Source organism: Triturus cristatus, chromosome 12 (genome assembly GCF_964204655.1).
Source record: "Triturus cristatus chromosome 12, aTriCri1.1, whole genome shotgun sequence".
Taxonomy (NCBI): Eukaryota; Metazoa; Chordata; class Amphibia; order Caudata; family Salamandridae; genus Triturus; species Triturus cristatus.
Genome location: NC_140595.1, coordinates 100,607,654 through 100,631,906, shown reverse-complemented (window position 1 = coordinate 100,631,906; position 24,253 = coordinate 100,607,654). Strand labels below are relative to the sequence as shown.

The following is a 24,253-nucleotide window of genomic DNA, read 5'->3' as shown; positions in this document are numbered from 1 at the left end:
GTAGCAGCTGCAGCTCTCAGAATTACTGTAAGCATGGTCATCACTTTCTGTATCTACTCCATCACTGCCACAATGGCGAAAAACAATCTGAGGATGCCCATGCGCACTGTAGTCCAGGGGAGGAGTCACCTATCCAAGGATACTTCGAAGACTCTTCCAGGACAACAACGTGCAAACATCCGGACCCAACACTAGGCGGCGATCTATGCACAGATATGAATGTCAGCAGCCCTACATGCCAAGAACAGATGCATACTGGTAAGTAGCATATTCAATATGTGCTGGGGAGTGTAACGTTGCATATGCACTGTGACAAAGATATGGATCCCAGATTGTAATATGTATGGCTTAGCGCTGTGCGTTATAACATAGGCATCGAGGAAGGCACGTTAGATGGGGCAATATAACCCGTGCGAAGGCAAGTGTGGCATGACATATTCACGGGGTGGTGTTACAGTGCACATGGGCTAGAGTGTCACAGCATATGCACTAGCTGGTGGAATACAACACAGAGGTGTGCAGCACTCGGCTGGTGCTGGTGGGTGTAACACAGCATTGGGCTCAGCCAGGAGCACGCTGTGACTCTCAAGTGAGGTTCGTCTCCTTTCCAGAGAGTAAAATAAAAAGTATTACACATCCGGCGGTTGTGTGTTTTATTAACCGTGAGGGGGGGTTTCTTTCATAGTTTGGTCACATTTTTGTTGAATCCCCTTTGAATGGCTTGGTGTGCGTGTGTATTAAATGTGCCCGTCAATAGCTACCCATGTTTGTATAAATAAACAACAAGGGTGTCTACTTGGAGAGTACCCACCAGCGGGGGCGCCGTGATTAGGCACGGTAGGGCGTCAGACACGTCAGAGCTTCACTAGCAGTGTAAATACATTCCACGTGGATTCATTGTATGCATAGGCGCCTTTTAATGAATATCACGCAAATCATCATGGTGATAGGTACATACGGTTTGTCCAGCATGTCCTAGGTGTTTCTATAAATATATTTAAAAATAAAAAACAAAGGCCGGCCCCGGGGGCCATAAGTGGCCTGAGGAGGGGGGCAACGCAGCCCCTCCCTAAAGAATTTAAAAAAAAAAAAAAAAAAGCCATGACCAGGGGGTTGGCGTCCCCGGGGCCGATTAAGGCCTTGGGAGGGCCAAATTTATTATTTTCAACAAAAAAAAATTAGGGTGCAGGCCCTGGGGGATGGGATCCCCAGAGCCAATAAATTGGAACAAGGGGGGCCACACAGCCCTCCTTAAAAAAAAAAAAAAAAAAAAAAAAAAAAAAAAAAAAAGATATTAAATAAAAGACCACCATCGCGCCCAAGGCCATGCCCCCTCCTTGCAGCACTCTGCAAACTGGCCCCCTGGCCAGTTGTAAGTTGGGGAATTAATTCCCCTTCAATACTGAGAGTCCCTGAGGGCCAACTAGCCCAACAGGTATCTCCAGTATGCGCCAGAGAGCTGCGTTGCAGACAGGTGTTCTGAGGCCACGCCCCTTTTTACACCTCTATGCAACGCAGCTCTGTGGCGCTTACTGTCGGTACCTAGTGGGCTAGTTGGACTATAGGGACCCTGAGGATACAAATTAACTTAATCTCCCAACTAAAAGCGGCCACAGGGCGTGTTTACACAATGGTGAAGGGAGGGGACGGGGCCTGAGTTAACGTGTGCAAACACGCACTGTGGCGCGTTTTAAGTTGGGGAAATAATTCCCCTTCAATCATGAGGGACCCTGGGGGCCAACTAGCCCACCAGGTGCTTCCAGTAAGCGCCACTGCGCTGCGTTGCAGAGAGGTGGTCTAGGCCGTGCCCCTTTTTACAGCTCTCTGCAACACAGCTCTGTGGCGCTTACTGGAGGTACCTAGTGGTCTAGTTGGACCCTAGGGACCCACATGATTCAAGGTGACTTAATCTCCCAGCTAAAAACGGCCACACTAAAAACGGCCACACCGCGTGTTTACACAGTGGGGAAGGGAGGGGACGGGGCCTAAGGTGACGTGTACAAATACGCCCTGTGGCGCGTTTTTAGAGGTAGTTTTAATCCCCTGCCCTATTATATACTAGGGGCTTACAGAGGTTGTCATGCTAATCACAGGGGGACCCCAACGCATAGTGTTCCCTAGTGTATGTAGGTGTTTTCACTGTATTCAGAGTGTCTTTTAACATAGCACTGGCTCTAGGACTGGTTAGTCAGACTCAGTTACCACCAGTATCCGTCTGAAAAAGTTGAGGGTACAGGATGATTTTGCAACAAGGCTTCTTTCTGCTCTTCTGTTTGTTCTTTCTGCACGTTATCCTTCTTCCTGCACTTTTCTTCATCTTTGAGGACTTCTGTTGCTTCTTTCTGCACTTCTTTTTTTTCTTTCTGTGCGTTTTTTCTTCTTTCTTCACATGTCCTATCTCTGTAGGCATAGTTAGAATTTAGCATTTAAAAAACCTTTGCAATTCACTGAAAAAAACCATAGGTTTCAGGCACGTTATTGTTAGGAATTAGCATTTAAAAAATGTTAGAAATTCACTGAAAAAACCATAGGTTTCAGGGGCGTTATAGTAAGCTGGACTTTTCACTCGTACAAAACCATTGAAATTACCCCGTTCTAGTTAGTTCAGCTAACTATAACTTGCGCGCCCGCAATGCACTTCTGATGACGTCACATATTACATCACTTATGACATGGTCAGTTACATCACTCATGACATCATCCTTGTAATCGTGGCAGACCTCCTCTCCCCCTAATATAACCTTTGATGCACACATTCAAAAATAGAAACTAAAATTTTCAAAACAATGTACATACCAATACCAGTGAAAACAACCTATTCAGTAATTCTAAGAGCCACATACACATCCACTCATTCACCAACAGTCCTATACAGTCACTCATACATGTACTCACTCAATCATATGTACTCATACACCAATACATCCTGTTACACAACGCCACTCATGCTAATAAAGAATTAAACATCCATTTACTTGCATATACAGTTATACACACACCACCACACTTACTTCTACAGAAAATTACACATACTTAGTCTTTTAAACAATCACTATAGAAACACATACTTATTCATACAAGAACTCTTTCAATCTCACTCACATATACTCACTTATATACACCAATAGTCCCATATACTAGTTTAAAACGTATGTAGTTACTCATAAAGACACTATTGAGACAGTCATTCACTCTCTAACACACCCATGCACAAACTCATCCACCCATACAGTCCTGCACACATGCTGTCTTCAACACATACAAACAGTGAGTCACTCATTCATGCACCTATGCACTACGTAATACCCCCACCGAACCATACAGACATTCAGACACTCGTACTGATACTCAAAAAACCAACTAATAACCTATATAGACACTTGTGTAGCTACTCATCAGCCCATGCAGCCACTTATACACAAAGTGAGAGACTGATACAGATATTTACATATTTAAACATTACTCACTAAGCCATGTATTCACTAAGATACACTTAATCAGTCAGTTATACAATCAATTTTTCAAAAACAAATCATCCATTTAGACACTTATATACCCATTTATTCTTCGATTGACCTTGAGATATACATATATAAAACATATGTAATTTTCAGAAACACACACATTCACTGGATGTTATAACTATAACGGTGGAATTTCATTGGTTTTTTACGAGTGAAATATCCACCTAACTATAACATGTGTGAAACCTATGGTTTTTTAAGTGAATTTGCAAGGTTTTTTAATGTGTGAAACCTATGGTTTTTTCAGTGAATTTGTACGGTTTTTTAAAATGCTAAGGTATGTATTTATTTAAAAATATTTTTATTTTTCATTAAACTACGTATGAAATTATTATTTTTTTAATGGTTTTTCACCGTGCGCGCACGGTGCGCGCACCCCCGCAATTAAAAAAAAAAAAAAATTAAAATGTTTTTTTTCTGCCTTTGGGGTCCTTCAGGGACCCCCTGACAATGGATAGGGGGTCAGGAACTCTCTACCCTGCCCCCTTTTCACGTTCGCCACCTTCCTTTTCCACTCTCGCACTGAAAACAAACAAAATGGCGGCCGACACTTCCTGATTTCGACCGATTCGAACGTTGACTGACATGTAACAACCAATCAGAATTGCGCTTGCGCACGTTAGGGTGCGCGCACGGTGCGCGGCTATAGATATGTATGTGCTTTTAACTGCAATTTTCTCAGGAACTACTGAACAGATTGACTCCATATATGCAAAAGGGACATCTCTGACCTGAGGACTACCTCTCTGCCAAATTTCAAGTAATTCTGTTCAGCCGTTCAAGCGGTACCTTCGACTAAAGGTCCTATGGGAAAATTCATGGGGAAAACGTGTTTTGGGACCCCCCTTTTTTTCTCGGCCCCCGCTTGATGAATCCCCCCCGAGACTTTCAGGGTAGGAGCTGAGCGGAGCGCCCCATTAGTTTTGAAAATTTCGCGAAGATTTGTCAACCGGCGCCACAGTTATTCAAAATAGAATTTTGAGATTTCCTATGGAAACACGATCCTAACTATAACTATCTACTGGCGACCGCCAGTAGATTATATATTATCTACTGGCGGTCGCGCACGGTGAAAAACCTTAAACAAAAAAAAAATATATATATATATATATATATATATATATATATATATATATATATATATATATATATATATATATATATATATATTAATAAATACATAACTTGGCATTTAAAAAAAACGTACAAATTCACTTAAAAAACCATAGGTTTCACACACGTTATAGCTAGGAATTAGCATTTAAAAAACCTTGCAAATTCACTTAAAAAACCATAGGTTTCACACAGGTTATAGTTAGGTGGCCATTTCACTCGTAAAAAACCAATGAAATTCCCCCGTTATAGTTAGTTCAGATAACTATAACTCGCGCGACCGCCACTCTATCACAAGGATGATGTCATCAGTGATGTCATCAGTGATGTCATGAGTGATGCCACTGACCATGTCATGAGTGATGTAATATGTGACGTCATGAGCAGTGGATTGCGGGCGCGCGAGTTATAGTTATCTGAACTAACTATAACGGGGGAATTTCATTGGTTTTTTACAAGTGAAATGTCCACCTAACTATAACCTGTGTGAAACCTATGGTTTTTTAAGTGAAAATATATATATATCCAAATGAAAGGTGCTCGAAGAGTGAAGCGCCTCACACAATGTTGTATTTAAACCTTTATTTTTCGGATATATATATATATATATATATATATATATATATATATATATATATATATATATATATTTTTTTTTTTTTTATCTCTCGCAGGCTTTATCTTTAAGACATCCACTCGTGATTAGGACAGACTAACGCGGACCCAGAGTTCTTCGTGCAGAAAGTTTTATTTATTGCCCTGCATCGCCGCCATTACGCGTTTCAGCCCCACCTGAGCCTTGATCACATGATGCATTGCGTATTTTTTTACCTATATTTAAAGTGCTAGTGCAAATTAAGACCAGTTGCTCCTTCAATAAACATAGAGTAAATACTACATAGTGTTGAACACTGAATGAGCGTTTACAAAAGGTTCACCATGTGCAAAAATAGCAATACACTTGATTACATAATAAATATTTAGCTATGCAATAAATACATAAATAAATATACGTATAAATACAAGATAAATATTATTGCAAGTAAAACAGTGGCACCCGATGTTTTTTTTGTTTTTTTTGGCATTTAAAATCTATAAAAACATTCATATAAAAATGTAACAAGGCTAAAAATGCCAATATTAATAACACATGTTATAATCATAAATATAATATCGGTCCGCAATGCATCAGGGCTGCTTGATCAACGCATTCAGTTTATAAGTAAAACTCAATGTAAGTGCGGTTTCCTGTTATTTGTCAGGTGTCAAGATAATCCTCTCTTTGTATATGTTACGCTCAGTAAAGTCAAGCCCCAGTGGGCAAATCATTCCATGTTTAAAACAAGCAACAATTGTGCTAAGCAAGAAAGCGTGCAACCCATTGAACCAGCCGGTTCAATAAAAGTGTTAAAGTGCCATAAAGTGCAAAGAAATGTTAAATAACAATTTTTAAAAAAAAAGATGAAATATGGTTACAAAGCAAGGGAAATGTGGTTCATCTATACATGCATGATATTACATCTGCAAAAATTGATTTAAGCTAGCGCTGCTACAGTACATCAAAATAATGGATTGCCACTACTATACATCCTATAAACAGGTATAAAAGTCTTCACTCGCATTGAGCCCTGCCGGTGTCTTTGTGTCAAGCTCTAATATATATTTTGTTTCAAGCAGGCGGAGTTGGCCCTCACGATTTCCACCCCTTCTCAGTGGGGGAATAGTCTATTACAAAGTAAAGGAGGTGCGATGGATTTGTCATGGCTCACCTCAAAACGTCTAGCCACTGGGTAGGCTTGATCCTTATTTGTAATGGCTATTATGTGCTGGAGTATACTTTTGTGTACTGGGAGCTTAGTGCTCTCAATGTATCTTAAACCACAAGGACACTCCAACTCAAACAGCAAACTTCGTTTTGCAAGTCAGTCTTTTACTGATAATTACCGGATCTGACTTAAACGGAGTGTTATAGCTTATTTTTGTTTTTAGCAAATTTACAAGCTTTACACGTCGGGCATTTAATAAATCCTTTATGCGAGGTAAGCCAGTTAGTAGAGGATCTATTCTGTGGACTATTTTTTATAAGAATATTTGCCATCGACCTAGCTTTCCTAAATGTCCGTTTCGGTTTTTTAGACCGGTATTTACCCACAATGGGATCACTTCTTACGAGGCTCCAGTTTTTGTTTAGTATTTTTCTAGGGACTCTTTGCTGCTTATTGTAGGTTACAATCACTCTACAAGGTGGTTCCAGGTGATCTGAATCTTTTTTTTGTTCCCTATTCCTAGTAGCAAGTGCCTGATCTCTAGTGAGTAGCCTGGTTTTATTAATAGAGTGTAACCTCTTTCTAAAAATCTGTTTACTAGCTCCCTGAGCTATTTGGCAATCCTCACTGCTGCAGATCCACCTCAACCTTAGCATCTCCCCATAGGGGGTGCTCTGAATCAAATGGCGCGGGTGATGACTTGTGGCATGCAGCAGTGAGTTAACAGCAGTCGGTTTACGGTATAATCTGTTTGCAATACTATCGTCCTTGATGTAAACTTCTACGTCAAGAAAGCACACAGGACATTTGTTAAAACTTGCTGTGAATTGTAGGTTCAGCTGGTTGTCATTGATCTGTTCAATAAGCTGGAGAGCGTCTTAGAACCCCTCCAGATTAGGAACCGATCATCAATATAGCGCAACCATAAGGGTACATGTTGATCTAATGTATTTTTTAATTGCCCCATGAGGACCTGCTCCTCCCACAGCCTCATATGCAAACAAGTATAGCTGGGAGAAAAGCAGGCCCCCATCGCAGCTCCCCTAGTCTGCTGGTATATTTGATTGTTAAAAGAAAAGAAGTTCTGTTCCAGACATGTGGTGACCATGTTAACCAACATTTTATTGTGCATATACAGATATGCTGGTCTGCGGCTCAAATAGTGCTCTATGGCTTTAATGCCATACTGGTGGCGAATAGATGTGTATAGTGAAGTTACATCCATAGTAATTAGGATTAGATCTGAACTCCATTCAATTCCCTTAATTTTCCTAAGAAAATCTGAAGTGTCTTGTAGGTAGGACGGTAAGCTCTTAACCCACACTTCGAGGAAATAATCTATATACCTAGAGGTATTTTCCATTATACTGTTGATGGCCAAGATTATTGGCGTCCCATGGGGGTTTAGTTTCATTCTTATGGATTTTGGGGATAAAATATAGAGCGGGGATGACTGGATGTTCCTTTTTCTTTAAAAACGATATTCATCATCACTCATTAGTCCCCCCCCCACACTCTTCCAAGCCAGTAATTTACCATAATAATCATTCCATGCCGATCTGACAATGTTGATATTGCTCTTTTTTATAACATGCATTGTCACTTAATTGAAGGTGAGCCTCCTCCATATACAATTTACGCAGCCACCAAAGAAAATTTCCTCCTTTATCAGATTGTCTCACTATGAGGTTATTGTTGTTTTGTAACTTCTTCATAAGTTGTATGTAGAAATGATTTTGGCGGCTACATGTATGGCTCGCGTTGTTAATTGATTTATATAGATGATTCAACTCCAGTACAACCTGCTCATGATAAACGTCCAAGTTGTCATGTAACATGACCGGTTGAAAAATGGATTTAGGCTTAAATGGTGTTTTCACTGTTCCACTCAAGTCTGTCCATTCCAAACCAAGGTTGGCTGTTGCAGCTGATTGCTCATTCTGTAAATCTACCAAGTCCTGAAATAGATTGACATCACCCGCCGTGAGAAGGGATGGACTACCAATTGTTTGTTCCATAGGATCTGGTTGCTTTTTTCCCCGTAGCAGGTGAAACTTGCGTAGTTTTAATTTTCTAATGAGTCTAAAAATGTCCATCCTTGTTTCAGAATAATTAAAACTACTTTCCGGACTGTACAAGAGACCTAGTGTCAGAATTTGTTTTTCCGCCTTTGTCAAAGTAATGTCAGTTAGGTTAACAACTGTATTGGAATCTGCATCACTTCTGTTTGCGATTCTATCTGCCTCTTGTTGGTTTTTTGTTTGTTTGCCTTGCGTTGCTGACTGCGCATTCTTCTTTCGCTGCGCTTTTGGTTGACTCTTTTGTTTTTTAGCCAGTCTGGGCTCGTGGTCTGAGCGTGTCCCTCCTGTCCTGGCACAGGCAGTCGACCTCCTGCGCCAAAGATAGCTTTGTAAACCCCAATCCTGGAGTTCTTGCTACTTCCCCCCCCCCCTCAGGTTCACTCTCTGGGGTGGAGCTCCAATCTGATGCAGAGGTTGATGCCAGAACTGTCTCACCAGAGCCCACCTGATTTCTTGGCAGGCGACCCATGCCCGTTTTAGCTTTCACGGCATCATACTTGCGGGCAAATGTGAAAACCTGCCCATTCAAATAATCCATTTTATCTCGCTGAAACTTATAGGCTTTACGCCTTTTAATTATATCGTCATCTTTTTGTAGACATACATGCATTTCATCCCTTAGTTTTTTGATATTGTCAGTTATATCCAATTTACTTATTTCCTCATTAAGATCCTCTATTTTGGCTTCTAGCTTCACAGTCACACTCTGCATATTTCTCGAATCCGGACCAGCCTGCTGGAGGACTCTAGATTACACTCAGCCTATTCAGCCAGCATATATGGGGTTCCGGATTCTCATAACTTGGTGCCAGTGTAATCCGTAAGCCTCTGGGGATCCTGCCTACCTCCAGGTAGCGTGCTAGGGACCTGTGCTCCCACCACTTCTATTCTCGGAGCGCATGAGCTTTTCCAGTCTCTTGAATAAATCCCTTGCATTTGTATTTCCCAATGGTGCAGTGTTTCGTTGCACTGTCATTGCCGATCCCCCAGCCGGGGAATCGCTAAACAGTTCATCCGCTGCCTCCTCGCGGTTGCTTAACGCGTCCGCGGACATGATACCTGATGTGGGCAAAATTAACTATTAGTAAACTCAGGCGCCTCAATAAGTATTCGCGTCTAAAATGCGCACACTCCTCAACTAGACAGTCAATTAATTCCTACCTTCGCAGAATATCATGCAGTGATCTGGTCCTAAAACTCTGCTCACGTCGATTTCGGCAGACGTGTAGGAAAAGTTTCCAGCGTCCAGGGGCTTCCGCGGCTTGCTCCTCACTGGAGACTTGATTCAAGTTCCGGTAAAACCGAAACCAACTGCTTCCTGCCGCGATGCCCAAAGGTAGAGGAGAGGTTTCCGCTGAATCAACTCTGTACTGTTAAATCGCAGGCTTCCTCTTTAAGACATCCACTCGTGATTAGGACAGACAAACTCGGACCCAAAGTTCTTCGTGCAGAAAGTTTTATTTGTTGCCCTGCATCGCCGCCATTACGCGTTTCAGCCGCACCTGGGCCTTGATCACATGACACGTTGCATATTTTTTTACCTCTATTTAAAGTGCAAATTAAGTCCAGTTGCTCCTCCAATAAACATCGAGGAAATACTACATAGTGTTGAGCACTGAATGAGCGTTTACAAAAGGTTCACCATGTGCAAAAATAGCAATACACTTGATTACATAATAAATATTTTAGCTATGCAATAAATACATAAATATACGAATAAATACAAGATAAATATTATTGCAAGTAAAAAAGTGGCACCCCATTTTTTTGGGGGCATTTAAAATGTATAAAAACATTCATATAAAAATGTAAAAAAAAGCTAAAAATGCTAATATTAACACATGTTCTAATCCTAAATATAAATCGGTGTATATATATTTATTATGTACAGTTTTGGAATTACTGCGATCTGCTGTGATTCAAGCATGTGAATCTATGAAAGACACCCCAATACTAAACAAGAACAAATGTTACTTACCTGTACACTGATTCTTCAGTATTGGTGTCTTTCATAGATTCACATGCGTTCCACCCACCTCCCCTCAGAGGCTCCCCTCGTTTACTTGACTATTATGTCACACTCGTGATAGAAAATCTGAGGGTCTGAGCCTCTGAAGAGAAGGTTCTAGAAGGTGCGGACGCATGATTCGCTGGAGTTTGGACTATAGCTAATGACTTGGACGAGCTAATGAAGTGACAGTTTTTTCCTATTGATTGCTATGCTTCAATACTTCCTATGACATTTTTTAGCTATGCTATACTATGTATGTATGTATATATGTGTGTGTGTGTATGTGTGTGTATCTATATATATGTATATGTATATATATGTATATGTATATATATATATATTACCTACTGGCGGTCGCCAGTAGGTAGTTATAGTTAGGACCCCTTTTCCATAGGAAATCCGCAACATTCTATTTTGAATAACTTTGGCGCCGGTCGATGAATCCTCGCGAATTTCTCAAAATAGGTGGGGCGCTACGCTCCGCTCCTACCCTGAAAGTCTCGGGGGGATTCGTCAAGCGGGGGCTGAGATAAAAGGGGGGTCCCAAAACGTGTTTTTCCCATGCATTTTTCCATAGGACCTTTAGAACGAGCTACAGCCCGAACGGCTGAACAGAATTACTAGAAATTTGGCAGAGAGGTAGTCCGTAGGTCAAGGAAGTGCCTTTTGTAGGTTTGGTGTAAATCTGTTCAGTAGATTCTGAGAAAATAGCCTTTAAATCAATATATATATCTGAGCCCGCTTACCGTACGCTTACCGTACGCGTACGGTGGCGTGCGCGAGCGCGATTCTGATTGGCTCTTAGATCTTAGTAAACATTCGAATCGGCCGAAACCAGGAAGCGGCGTCCGCCATTTTGTCTCTCGCACTGAGTGTTATTTATCAAACATGATGCCCAAAAACATGTTACGGGGCTGTTTTGACAACTCCCTCCCACATAGTCATGTTGAGGGAGTCCCCAAACATCCCCCAAGAGCAAAAACGGTTTTATTTTTTTTTAGGCAATTTCGCCGAGTAAGCTTACCGTACGCTTACCGTAAGCGTACGGTAATAAATCGAAATAAAAAAAACACTATCCACACTTACCCCACCCCCTGTGCTTTTGGTGGCCGTAGACCACCAAATGTACAGGGCTTATTACATCAGTAAAAAAACTATATTTTGGCAACATGAAATTATAAAATCGAAATAAAAAAAACACTATCCACATTGACCCCACCCCCTGTGCTTTTGGTGGCCGAAGGCCACCAAATGTACAGGGCTTATTAAAGTTGATAAAAACCGTGCACGGAACGCACTGCGTTAAGTGGGCGCGCACGCCTCGAATGGCGTAAAGTAACTTAGCATTTAAAAAACCGTACAAATTCACTGAAAAAACCATAGGTTTCACACACGTTATAGTTAGGAATTAGCATTTAAAAAACCTTGCAAATTCACTGAAAAAACCATAGGTTTCACACATGTTATAGTTAGCGGAAATTTTACTGATAAAAAAACCAATGAAATTGCCCCGTTATAGTTAGTGCTGGCAACTATAACTCACGCGACCGCAATCTTCTGCTGATGACATATGTGTCTTTATAAAAAAAAATATTTGTAATATATGTATAGCTAAAAATGTATGGAAGAAGACATGGGCAAATAAGTGTCTAAATACAGTATTAGCATCAGCAGAGGATTGCGGTCGCGTGAGTTATAGTTGCCAGCACTAACTATAACGGGGCAATTTCATTGGTTTTTTATCAGTAAAATTTCCGCTAACTATAACATGTGTGAAACCTATGGTTTTTTCAGTATATATATATATATATATATATATATATATATATATATATATATATCAGAAAGACTACTTCCCACAGCCTTGAGGATCCTTCAACTGCCAAAGGAAAGAGTACACGAGCCTGATTTGGTGCTGGTTTCTTTATTTGCCCAGAGCGACGGCCATAACGTTTCGGCTCCGTGGAGCCTTGATCACATGACAGCAAATAGTTCGTGAGGTAACAAATTTAAAGTAAAAGGGTAGGTCACATGGGGGGAATCACTTAACGTTTGCAGTCATAGACATAGACAAGAATAAAACACCGTTGGTAAAAAAAGAGAAGAAGTATCCAATCGCTAATTTACAAGTGATTATAACTCAACAAGTAAAATAATAAATAGCTATACAAGCAAGTAATGCTTTAAAATATCGGCTTGAATGCTTTAAAATTCGGAAAGGATAGGAGCAATTGTCTATTGTAAGACCTGGAAATAAGAATAACCAGTTGCTCATGATTACCACAATACCAATCAGATGAATCAAAAAATTTACTAGTCAGACCATAATGCCATAAAACTGTATAATACATATAAATAAATATATAAATATATATTAAAAACATTTTTTGGCATAAAAACATAACTGAATGTGGTTAATTCAAGTTGTCCCATGAACCCCTCTTAATAAAAAAGTGAATAGTGTAGAAAAAGAAATATATGTAAATAAAATAAACTAATGAAATAAATATATAAACAAGCGAATAAGCATGTTATCAGAAGTGCCTGATTTCTTATGTTAGGGGAAACTGCATAACCACGGTAGTTGGAAAAATTATATATGCAGCTCTCATCCAGATGTTACACAGGGATAGGGGTAATAAAAGGGTGAATACCACTTAGGTGGAATCGGTGGCATAGAAGGTAAATTCATAGATACCGTGGACTCCCAGTTGAGAGAGCCAAACTAATTCATATAGAGTTCATACAGCTCGATGGGACCGGAGAGGGTTTCAATAATGTACCAGTGTGATTGAACTAACATGGTCAAATGGACAGCATATGGGCAACAGTAGGGGCAGATTTGGATCTCAGGCTGGGGAACATTACATTCTATAATGGCAACCGGATGTGTAAATCTCATAAATTTTACATAGGATAAAGTGCATAATGTCAACAATAAATAGTAAAATACTAAATAAATAACCTAAAAAACATATTAAATAGGATTATGACAAATGGCTAAGAACACATCAGATAAAAACGGTTTCCCATTAAAAACAGTAAAAAAGGTGTAAAATCAACCCAAGCATGTATGCATGTCCTCCGTCATGTTTAGACCTGTGGGGACCTTGGTGTTCAGTTGTAGAATATATCGTGTTTCCAATTTGCGGAGGTTAGACTCTCGATCCCCACCCCTTCTGCTGGGTTCAATACAATCAATAACATAATAGCTTAAGCCCCTATTGTCACTATTATGTGTTTCCCTGAAATGGCGTGCCACGGGGTAGGTGTTGTCCTGATTGGTAATTGCACGCAAGTGTTGTAAAATGCGTTTGTGTACCGCTAGCTTCGTGCTGCCTATGTATTTCAGGTCGCATGGACAAGTGAGGACATATACAGCGAATTCAGTCTTGCAGGTCATCAATTTATTGATCCTGAGCTGTCTCATGCTAAAAGGATCAATGTAGGTTTTGGTGTTGACTCCATGCGAACAGGCTTTGCAGGTTTTGCATTTGTAAAAACCACTGCTGAGCTGTAGCCAGGACGTTTTGTCAACTGTTTCAGGATTAGTGTTGACCAATGCTTGTCTCATGGTGGGGGCTCGGCTGTGTGTAATAGAAGCCTGACGCGGTAGTAAGGAGCCTAATACAGGGTCACTACGGACTATGGGCCAGTTTTACCTCTATTTAAAGTGCAAATTAAGTCCAGTTGCTCCTCCAATAAACATCGAGGAAATACTACATAGTGTTGAGCACTGAATGAGCGTTTACAAAAGGTTCACCATGTGCAAAAATAGCAATACACTTGATTACATAATAAATATTTTAGCTATGCAATAAATACATAAATATACGAATAAATACAAGATAAATATTATTGCAAGTAAAAAAGTGGCACCCCATTTTTTTGGGGGCATTTAAAATGTATAAAAACATTCATATAAAAATGTAAAAAAAAGCTACAAATGCTAATATTAACACATGTTCTAATCCTAAATATAAATCGGTGTATATATATTTATTATGTACAGTTTTGGAATTACTGCGATCTGCTGTGATTCAAGCATGTGAATCTATGAAAGACACCCCAATACTAAACAAGAACAAATGTTACTTACCTGTACACTGATTCTTCAGTATTGGTGTCTTTCATAGATTCACATGCGTTCCACCCACCTCCCCTCAGAGGCTCCCCTCGTTTACTTGACTATTATGTCACACTCGTGATAGAAAATCTGAGGGTCTGAGCCTCTGAAGAGAAGGTTCTAGAAGGTGCGGACGCATGATTCGCTGGAGTTTGGACTATAGCTAATGACTTGGACGAGCTAATGAAGTGACAGTTTTTTCCTATTGATTGCTATGCTTCAATACTTCCTATGACATTTTTTAGCTATGCTATACTATGTATGTATGTATATATGTGTGTGTGTGTATATGTGTGTGTATCTATATATATATGTATATATGTATATATATGTATATATATATATATTACCTACTGGCGGTCGCCAGTAGGTAGTTATAGTTAGGACCCCTTTTCCATAGGAAATCCGCAACATTCTATTTTGAATAACTTTGGCGCCGGTCGATGAATCCTCGCGAATTTCTCAAAATAGGTGGGGCGCTACGCTCCGCTCCTACCCTGAAAGTCTCGGGGGGATTCGTCAAGCGGGGGCTGAGATAAAAGGGGGGTCCCAAAACGCGTTTTTCCCATGCATTTTTCCATAGGACCTTTAGAACGAGCTACAGCCCGAACGGCTGAACAGAATTACTAGAAATTTGGCAGAGAGGTAGTCCGTAGGTCAAGGAAGTGCCTTTTGTAGGTTTGGTGTAAATCTGTTCAGTAGATTCTGAGAAAATAGCCTTTAAATCAATATATATATCTGAGCCCGCTTACCGTACGCTTACCGTACGCTTACCGTACGCGAGCGCGATTCTGATTGGCTCTTAGATCTTAGTAAACATTCGAATCGGCCGAAACCAGGAAGCGGCGTCCGCCATTTTGTCTCTCGCACTGAGTGTTATTTATCAAACATGATGCCCAAAAACATTTTACGGGGCTGTTTTGACAACTCCCTCCCACATAGTCATGTTGAGGGAGTCCCCAAACATCCCCCAAGAGCAAAAACGTTTTTATTTTTTTTTAGGCAATTTCGCCGAGTAAGCTTACCGTACGCTTACCGTAAGCGTACGGTAATAAATCGAAATAAAAAAAACACTATCCACACTTACCCCACCCCCTGTGCTTTTGGTGGCCGTAGACCACCAAATGTACAGGGCTTATTACATCAGTAAAAAAACTATATTTTGGCAACATGAAATTATAAAATCGAAATAAAAAAAACACTATCCACATTGACCCCACCCCCTGTGCTTTTGGTGGCCGAAGGCCACCAAATGTACAGGGCTTATTAAAGTTGATAAAAACCGTGCACGGAACGCACTGCGTTAAGTGGGCGCGCACGCCTCGAATGGCGTAAAGTAACTTAGCATTTAAAAAACCGTACAAATTCACTGAAAAAACCATAGGTTTCACACACGTTATAGTTAGGAATTAGCATTTAAAAAACCTTGCAAATTCACTGAAAAAACCATAGGTTTCACACATGTTATAGTTAGCGGAAATTTTACTGATAAAAAACCAATGAAATTGCCCCGTTATAGTTAGTGCTGGCAACTATAACTCACGCGACCGCAATCTTCTGCTGATGACATATGTGTCTTTATAAAAAAAAATATTTGTAATATATGTATAGCTAAAAATGTATGGAAGAAGACATGGGCAAATAAGTGTCTAAATACAGTATTAGCATCAGCAGAGGATTGCGGTCGCGTGAGTTATAGTTGCCAGCACTAACTATAACGGGGCAATTTCATTGGTTTTTTATCAGTAAAATTTCCGCTAACTATAACATGTGTGAAACCTATGGTTTTTTCAGTATATATATATATATATATATATATATATATATATAATATATATATATATATCTCCAAAACACAGTATTCCACCTGGGGCCAGCCGAACTCGCAGCGGGTGCAACCGGGAAGTGGTGGTGGAAACCACTTATTACACAACAAAAACAAGGAGATCATGGTACTCCCAAGGTCCGGTGCACTCACGGAGTATGTGTCGGCTATAAAACATCCGCAGACGCGTTTCTGGCTCTTGCCGTCATCAGTGCGGAAAAGCCGTCAATAAAAACATCTCCTCGCCTGCCGCTGTTAGAACGAAAACTCTGTGAGTGTCCCACATATGGTGAAGCACTCTAGCTTTGTATAAGCCACAACCAGAATAGGTCAACAGAGTCCGTAAGCGACGGTTCAGCAGCCCAAATTGAATCCAAAACACAGTATTCCACCTGGGGCCAGCCGAACTCGCAGCGGGTGCAACCGGGAAGTGGTGGTGGAAACCACTTATTACACAACAAAAACAAGGAGATCATGGTACTCCCAAGGTCCGGTGCACTCACGGAGTATGTGTCGGCTATAAAACATCCGCAGACGCGTTTCTGGCTCTTGCCGTCATCAGTGCGGAAAAGCCGTCAATAAAAACATCTCCTCGCCTGCCGCTGTTAGAACGAAAACTCTGTGAGTGTCCCACATATGGTGAAGCACTCTAGCTTTGTATAAGCCACAACCAGAATAGGTCAACAGAGTCCGTAAGCGACGGTTCAGCAGCCCAAATTGAATCCAAAACACAGTATTCCACCTGGGGCCAGCCGAACTCGCAGCGGGTGCAACCGGGAAGTGGTGGTGGAAACCACTTATTACACAACAAAAACAAGGAGATCATGGTACTCCCAAGGTCCGGTGCACTCACGGAGTATGTGTCGGCTATAAAACATCCGCAGACGCGTTTCTGGCTCTTGCCGTCATCAGTGCGGAAAAGCCGTCAATAAAAACATCTCCTCGCCTGCCGCTGTTAGAACGAAAACTCTGTGAGTGTCCCACATATGGTGAAGCACTCTAGCTTTGTATAAGCCACAACCAGAATAGGTCAACAGAGTCCGTAAGCGACGGTTCAGCAGCCCAAATTGAATCCAAAACACAGTATTCCACCTGGGGCCAGCCGAACTCGCAGCGGGTGCAACCGGGAAGTGGTGGTGGAAACCACTTATTACACAACAAAAACAAGGAGATCATGGTACTCCCAAGGTCCGGTGCACTCACGGAGTATGTGTCGGCTATAAAACATCCGCAGACGCGTTTCTGGCTCTTGCCGTCATCAGTGCGGAAAAGCCGTCAATAAAAACATCTCCTCGCCTGCCGCTGTTAGAACGAAAACTCTGTGAGTGTCCCACATATGGTGAAGCACTCTAGCTTTGTATAAGCCACAACCAGAATAGGTCAACAGAGTCCGTAAGCGACGGTTCAGCAGCCCAAATTGAATCCAAAACACAGTATTCCACCTGGGGCCAGCCGAACTCGCAGCGGGTGCAACCGGGAAGTGGTGGTGGAAACCACTTATTACACAACAAAAACAAGGAGATCATGGTACTCCCAAGGTCCGGTGCACTCACGGAGTATGTGTCGGCTATAAAACATCCGCAGACGCGTTTCTGGCTCTTGCCGTCATCAGTGCGGAAAAGCCGTCAATAAAAACATCTCCTCGCCTGCCGCTGTTAGAACGAAAACTCTGTGAGTGTCCCACATATGGTGAAGCACTCTAGCTTTGTATAAGCCACAACCAGAATAGGTCAACAGAGTCCGTAAGCGACGGTTCAGCAGCCCAAATTGAATCCAAAACACAGTATTCCACCTGGGGCCAGCCGAACTCGCAGCGGGTGCAACCGGGAAGTGGTGGTGGAAACCACTTATTACACAACAAAAACAAGGAGATCATGGTACTCCCAAGGTGTTTTATAGCCGACACATACTCCGTGAGTGCACCGGACCTTGGGAGTACCATGATCTCCTTGTTTTTGATATATATATATATATATATATATATATTACCTACTGGCGGTCGCCAGTAGGTAGTTATAGTTAGGACCACGTTTCCATAGGAAAACCTCAACATTCTATTTTGAATAACTTTGGCGCCAGTCGACGAATCCTCGCGAATTTCTCAAAATAGGTGGGGCGCTACGCTCCGCTCCTACCCTGAAAGTCTCGGGGGGATCCGTCAAGCGGGGGCTGAGATAAAAGGGGGGTCCCAAAACGCGTTTTTCCCATGCATTTTTCCATAGGACCTTTAGAACGAGCTACAGCCCGAACGGCTGAACAGAATTACTCAAAATTTGGCAGAGAGGTAGTCCCTAGGTCAAGGAAGTGCCTTTTGTAGGTTTGGTGTAAATCTGTTCAGTAGATTGAGAAAATAGCCTTTAAATCAATATATATATCTGAGCCCGCTTACGGTACGCTTACCGTACGCTTACGGTAAGCGTACGGTGGCGTGCGCGAGCGCGATTCTGATTGGCTCTTAGATCTTAGTAAACATTCGAATCGGCCGAAACCAGGAAGCGGCGGCCGCCATTTTGTGTATTTCACTCTGAAAAAAAAAGAGTGAAAACAAGGAAAGGGGGCAATGAGGAGAGTTACAGACCCCCTAACATTTGTAAGGGGGTCAAAGAAGGACAGAAAAGTACAAAGAAAACATTTATTGATTTTAAAAAAAATCACGGGGTACGCGTACGGTAAGCGTACGTTAGGAAAAAAAAAAAAAAATGAAAATCAGATTTAAGTGTTTAGATATTAGGGGGCTCTAAAAAGAGCCGTTGTGTTTATGAAATGATTTTTTAGTGGTACCTACAAGTAAGTACCGATGCAGAGTCTAAGGTTCAAGAGGAAGACTCTGTTCCCTTCATCATTGAAGTGCACACCATCTCCTCTATAAATGTCTTGCATGTCATAACGCAAGTTGTTGTGGTAAATGGCACCCATACCATAGTCACGGAGGAAAGCAGAAACAGATTTGTTGACGTGCTTTCTTGCTTTGTCATCGCACCGCGTGCCCACCGTGCGTGCACGGCACTAACTGCGTAAAGTGGGCGCGCGGTGCGCGAAGCGCACCGCGTGCTCACTGTGCGCGCACGGTGCGCGAAGCGCACCGTGCGCGCACGGAACGAACTGCGTTAAGTGGGCGCGCACGCCACGAATGGCGTAAAGTAACTTAGCATTTAAAAAACCGTACAAATTCACTGAAAAAACCATAGGTTTCACACACGTTATAGTTAGGAATTAGCATTTAAAAAACCTTGCAAATTCACTGAAAAAACCATAGGTTTCACACATGTTATAGTTAGCGGAAATTTTACTGATAAAAAACCAATGAAATTCCCCCGTTATAGTTAGTGCAGGCAACTATAACTCACGCGACCGCAATCTTCTGCTGATGACATATGTGTCTTTATGAAAAAAAAATATTTGTAATATATGTATAGCTAAAAATGTATGGAAGAAGACATGGGCAAATAAGTGTCTAAATACAGTATTAGCATCAGCAGAGGATTGCGGTCGCGTGAGTTATAGTTGCCTGCACTAACTATAACGGGGGAATTTCATTGGTTTTTTATCAGTAAAATTTCCGCTAACTATAACATGTGTGAAACCTATGGTTTTTTCAGTGAATATATATATATATATATATATATATATATAAAAAATATAGTTTTTATGTACCGTGGGAGTCCCACTTTGACAACAGGGGATGATTCAAGCATGTGAATCTATAAAAGACACCAATACTGGAGAACCACAGTTTACAGGGAAGTAACTTTTGTTCTTCACTGGAGATGCTGGTTGCTCTTTGAAGTGCTAGCAGTCCTCCCAGGGTTTTGGGGGTAGAGCAGCTGCAGGAGAGTTGTCTTTGGTGCAATTGTCTGGAACAGCCGGCAGGGTTGGCACCATGTCAGTTGCTGCTCCTCAGTTTTTGCTCTTCACGACTCTTGTGTGTCATTCTTCTTAGGTCATCAAAATCTGCTTTCCTGGTGTCAGGTGCTCTCCTAAATAATAGATTTAGGAACGTTAAGGGGAGTGAAGGGTGGTAGCGAATGGGCTACTTACCGTTGTTGTCCCTACTCCCCCCTATATGACCACTTCCTGTGGGAAGGGGACATAACCCTGTCCTAGAGTTCTTAATTCCGCCATCACCAAAATGGTGGAATTTTCCTAAAAGGGGGCACATCAGGCAGCTCACCTTAGGGGTGTGATTGGCCTACTAGTGTGCCACGCCTCCTTGCACATCGAATTACCTGTCTGTACTGGTGCCAAATGGGACCCGGGCAGGGGCTCGGCATTTTTACCCTGTCTGGGGAAGCCGTGGTCACATATCGAGGGCAGGAGAAACCTTTGAAGCCTCCTTCCTTGATATGCTGATTAGCCGTCCTGCTTGGAGGAGATGACAACACCTCCGGCCAGAGCAGTCATCGTTTCTGCCCATAGAGAGCATAGGCTGTCACCTGTAAGGGGTCAGAAACCTGTCTGTGGTGGCAGACTGGTCGACATCAGTCGGCCAGCACACTAGAGGCTGGTAGTTTTCCTCTAAGGTGCCCTCTGGGTGCATGTATTAATAAATGCACCACTGGAATCAATGTGGGTTTATTAATACAAGGTGTTTTATACCAAACACCATTGATTTCAGTAAAACCATCATATAGCGGGGGAACTCGTTTTTACCAGTGTCTAGCACATCTACTTGAAATGGCTTCTCTGTTCACTTGTGATATCCAAGAATTGACTTGGACATCACAGGTGCATAATTGCTCATTCAGATGTGTCCACAAATGTAGTATAATGCACCCTGCCATAGGGCTATAAGGCCTGCTGTAGGGGTGGCTTACCTATTCTGCACCCAGTGTCTGCAGGCATGGCACACAGGTATGAGTGCCCAGTCGTGTTTTCACTTTTATCTGCACCAAGCCATGCAGCTGGCAATGGCAGTTTGCATGTTGGTGCTTAGGAGTCTCTCAGGATGGCACAATACATGCTGCAACCACTGAGGACACTTTACCTTTCTTGCCCTAGGTACCAGGGGTACAACTTACTAGGGATTTACAGGGGGTGCTAAATGTGTTTTCAATTGTGGGAACAATTGTACAGTTTAAGGAAAGAGACCTGGCACTGGGGATATCGATAGCAGGAACCCAATTCACTTCTGTCAGAATTGCATCAGATACCAGGTAAAAAGTGGGGGATACCACATCAAAAAGGGGCATTTTCCTACACCATTCACATATGCAAAGCTTTTTAATAGCTTCCCATACTTGTTAGCAGGTGTTGGTTGGCCAAGTTGTCCTAAGAACATTCTTTCAGACATTAGCACCCACCTGCCCCTCAGCCACCAATTGGGGAGGATCTGCTGTACTGTCTGGAGTATGTGGGTTTACAGCGAGGCTGGTTACGAAATGAAAATGTTACTTTCTCTGTAACCATCTGTTCGTAGCCTGTAGATTCACATGCAATCTCTACTCTCTGGAAGCCTGCAATGATCAGATGCTTCGGTGTCCTTTATCTCCTTTACTACTAGTCCAGCTCACTGTGTCTTTGACATTGCTTTCCGCTTGGGGAGTGAGTAGTGCAAGTGGAGAGCAATGTAAGGTGGCTGCAGAGTCCTGGAGCATGTGGCTAAAAGGTGAAGTCACGGCACACTGTTACAGTCAATAAAACTTGTAAACTCTACTCCCTGGAGTGCAACAATTAAGTATTTGGATTTATTGGGAAGGAAAAGTGTCTTCCTCACCTGCACCAACTGATATTATGTGCCCCAGAGCCTCTAATTAGACCACATTGTTACACATTTGTGATGAAGGTCTAGGAGTCCCAGAGGTGCTCGTGCCAATCTTCGTCGTGATCCCAGACTTCTTCAGGTTAGTCTCACAAGAAGTCTGCTTCATTACACCTCCAACCCAAGCCCCCCCCCCCCCCAACCCCACACCCATCTAGAGCGCCTTCAGGCCCCAGGGGTTGGGAAGGATCTCAGACGGGGGCTCCGCTGGCGTGTCTGCTCTTGGTGACAGTCAGTACCTCAGGATCCATATATAGATCCAGATTGGCCCGGTCTGTAACTTAGTGACCTTCTCCGGGAACCATTCCAGTGGGTGTGTTCCCCGTGCAGCCGACACCCATTGATGTCACCAATTCATTGTGATTCCCAACTCCTATATGGAGCTGGACCAGCATCGCTCGGCAACTGCTCTGACTGGGACTACATGGTCTGAGTTGGTGATGGAGCCTATTTTCCAGGTGGGTCCGCTAAGGAATGGAGGGGATCTGAGGATCCCGATGTCTTCTCCGACCCTCACTTAGAGTCTCTGACTGACACCTGGTACGAGGACTTGGCTGATGCCAATGGTCTGGGCACCTCACTAGACACTGGCCTCCTTTCTCCTCCCACAGTGGCTACAGAGGAAGTGTCTTCCTTTACGATGGTAATCTCTGAGAGCGGCTGAGGTCCTGGATCTGAAGCTGTATACAGTTGAGGTCAAGACCAATGTCTTAACAGAGGTGATTCAGCCAAGATTATATTCATCAGAACCCTTACTCCCCTTTTAAAGAAGCCATCACAGATTTCCTGCTCAGTGACTCAGCCAGGTCCTGCACAGGCACTCCTGTGCACAGGACCATCGCCCTTTTCCTGGGGACCCTGCCTTTCTCTTTCAGCATACCACCCTTGAGAGCCTGGTGGCCCAGGCCTCCATCTCTAGCATAAATCCTGGTGCTTTCCCTACCACACCACTGGGTACTGAATCCAAGAGGGTGGATACCTTCGACAAGATAATTTTCTCTTCCACCAGTTTGGCACTGCTGTCCATGAAGACAGCATGCTTATTTGGCTCATTTATCACCACACTAGGGAATATGGTTGCGCAGGTGCTGCCCATTGTTCTGGAGAGGCCCGGGCCATACTCTCCAAAGCTCTAGCTGATGGGAGAGATGTGGCAAAGTTCACCATCAAATGCAGTTTGGACACAACTGCTGAGCAGAGCCATTGCTTCCACTGTGGTGTTTGTCATCACACCTGACTTGAGGACAGCTGTTTTTTCTAGTTTGCCCACGCATCCCTTATGGACATGCTCTTTGTTGGGACTTGCTTTTTTTGTCGACAAGTCAGATTTGGCTCTAGAACGATTTAAGGACAATAGGGCCACCACTAGGTTGTTTCGACTCACCATGGCCTGAGCCAGCCACAAAAAGAGACTAAACTATGACTCACACCCCCATCTTTCGGATTTCTTATCCTCTTTTACATTACGTCACTTATAAAATGTTCAATCATAGCATTCCTAACACTCCTAACATCTCAAATGATCTAGTTTATGAGAAGAGTGTGCATGGTAGAGGGCACGAGTTATAGTTAATTTAGACTGGCTAAAGAGTCGATAACACTCTACGGAGCTGCACGAGTTATAAGAAATTGTGGGCGTACAACTTTAACTTATAACTATAAAGTTATATCTACCTTTTAAATTTATAAGGGGTGTGTGTGTAGTTAGTTTTGTACAGAAATAACAAAGGAAGCTTTATTAACTATACCTCCTCTTAAATCATTGTTTTTTCATTGACTATATAGTGTGTGGGAATAAGATATGTCTTACGAAAGGTGATGCCTCGAGCGAGTCATGATGTCCCTCCCATCTCTCAAGAATGATAATAGCATGTTATTCAGTGTGCATCTGCATATAAAGTGTGTAAGCTTACTGGGGTCTTAAAGCACGTGTAAATTATGCTGGTGTTAATGTTTGTGTTTTTGTTTTAAATTGACTTGTCTTTTATGATGTATATTTGTTTTTAAATCGAATAAAGAAATTGATTGATTGTATATGCCATGGTATTT

At 42.2% G+C, this 24,253-nt stretch overlaps 1 protein-coding gene across 2 annotated transcripts in view; it reads left to right on the top strand.

Moving 5' to 3' along the window:
• The window catches only part of RPRD2 (regulation of nuclear pre-mRNA domain containing 2), a 338,434-nt gene that overhangs the window by 284,585 nt on the left and 29,596 nt on the right, over positions 1-24,253 (top strand). The window lies entirely within an intron of this gene.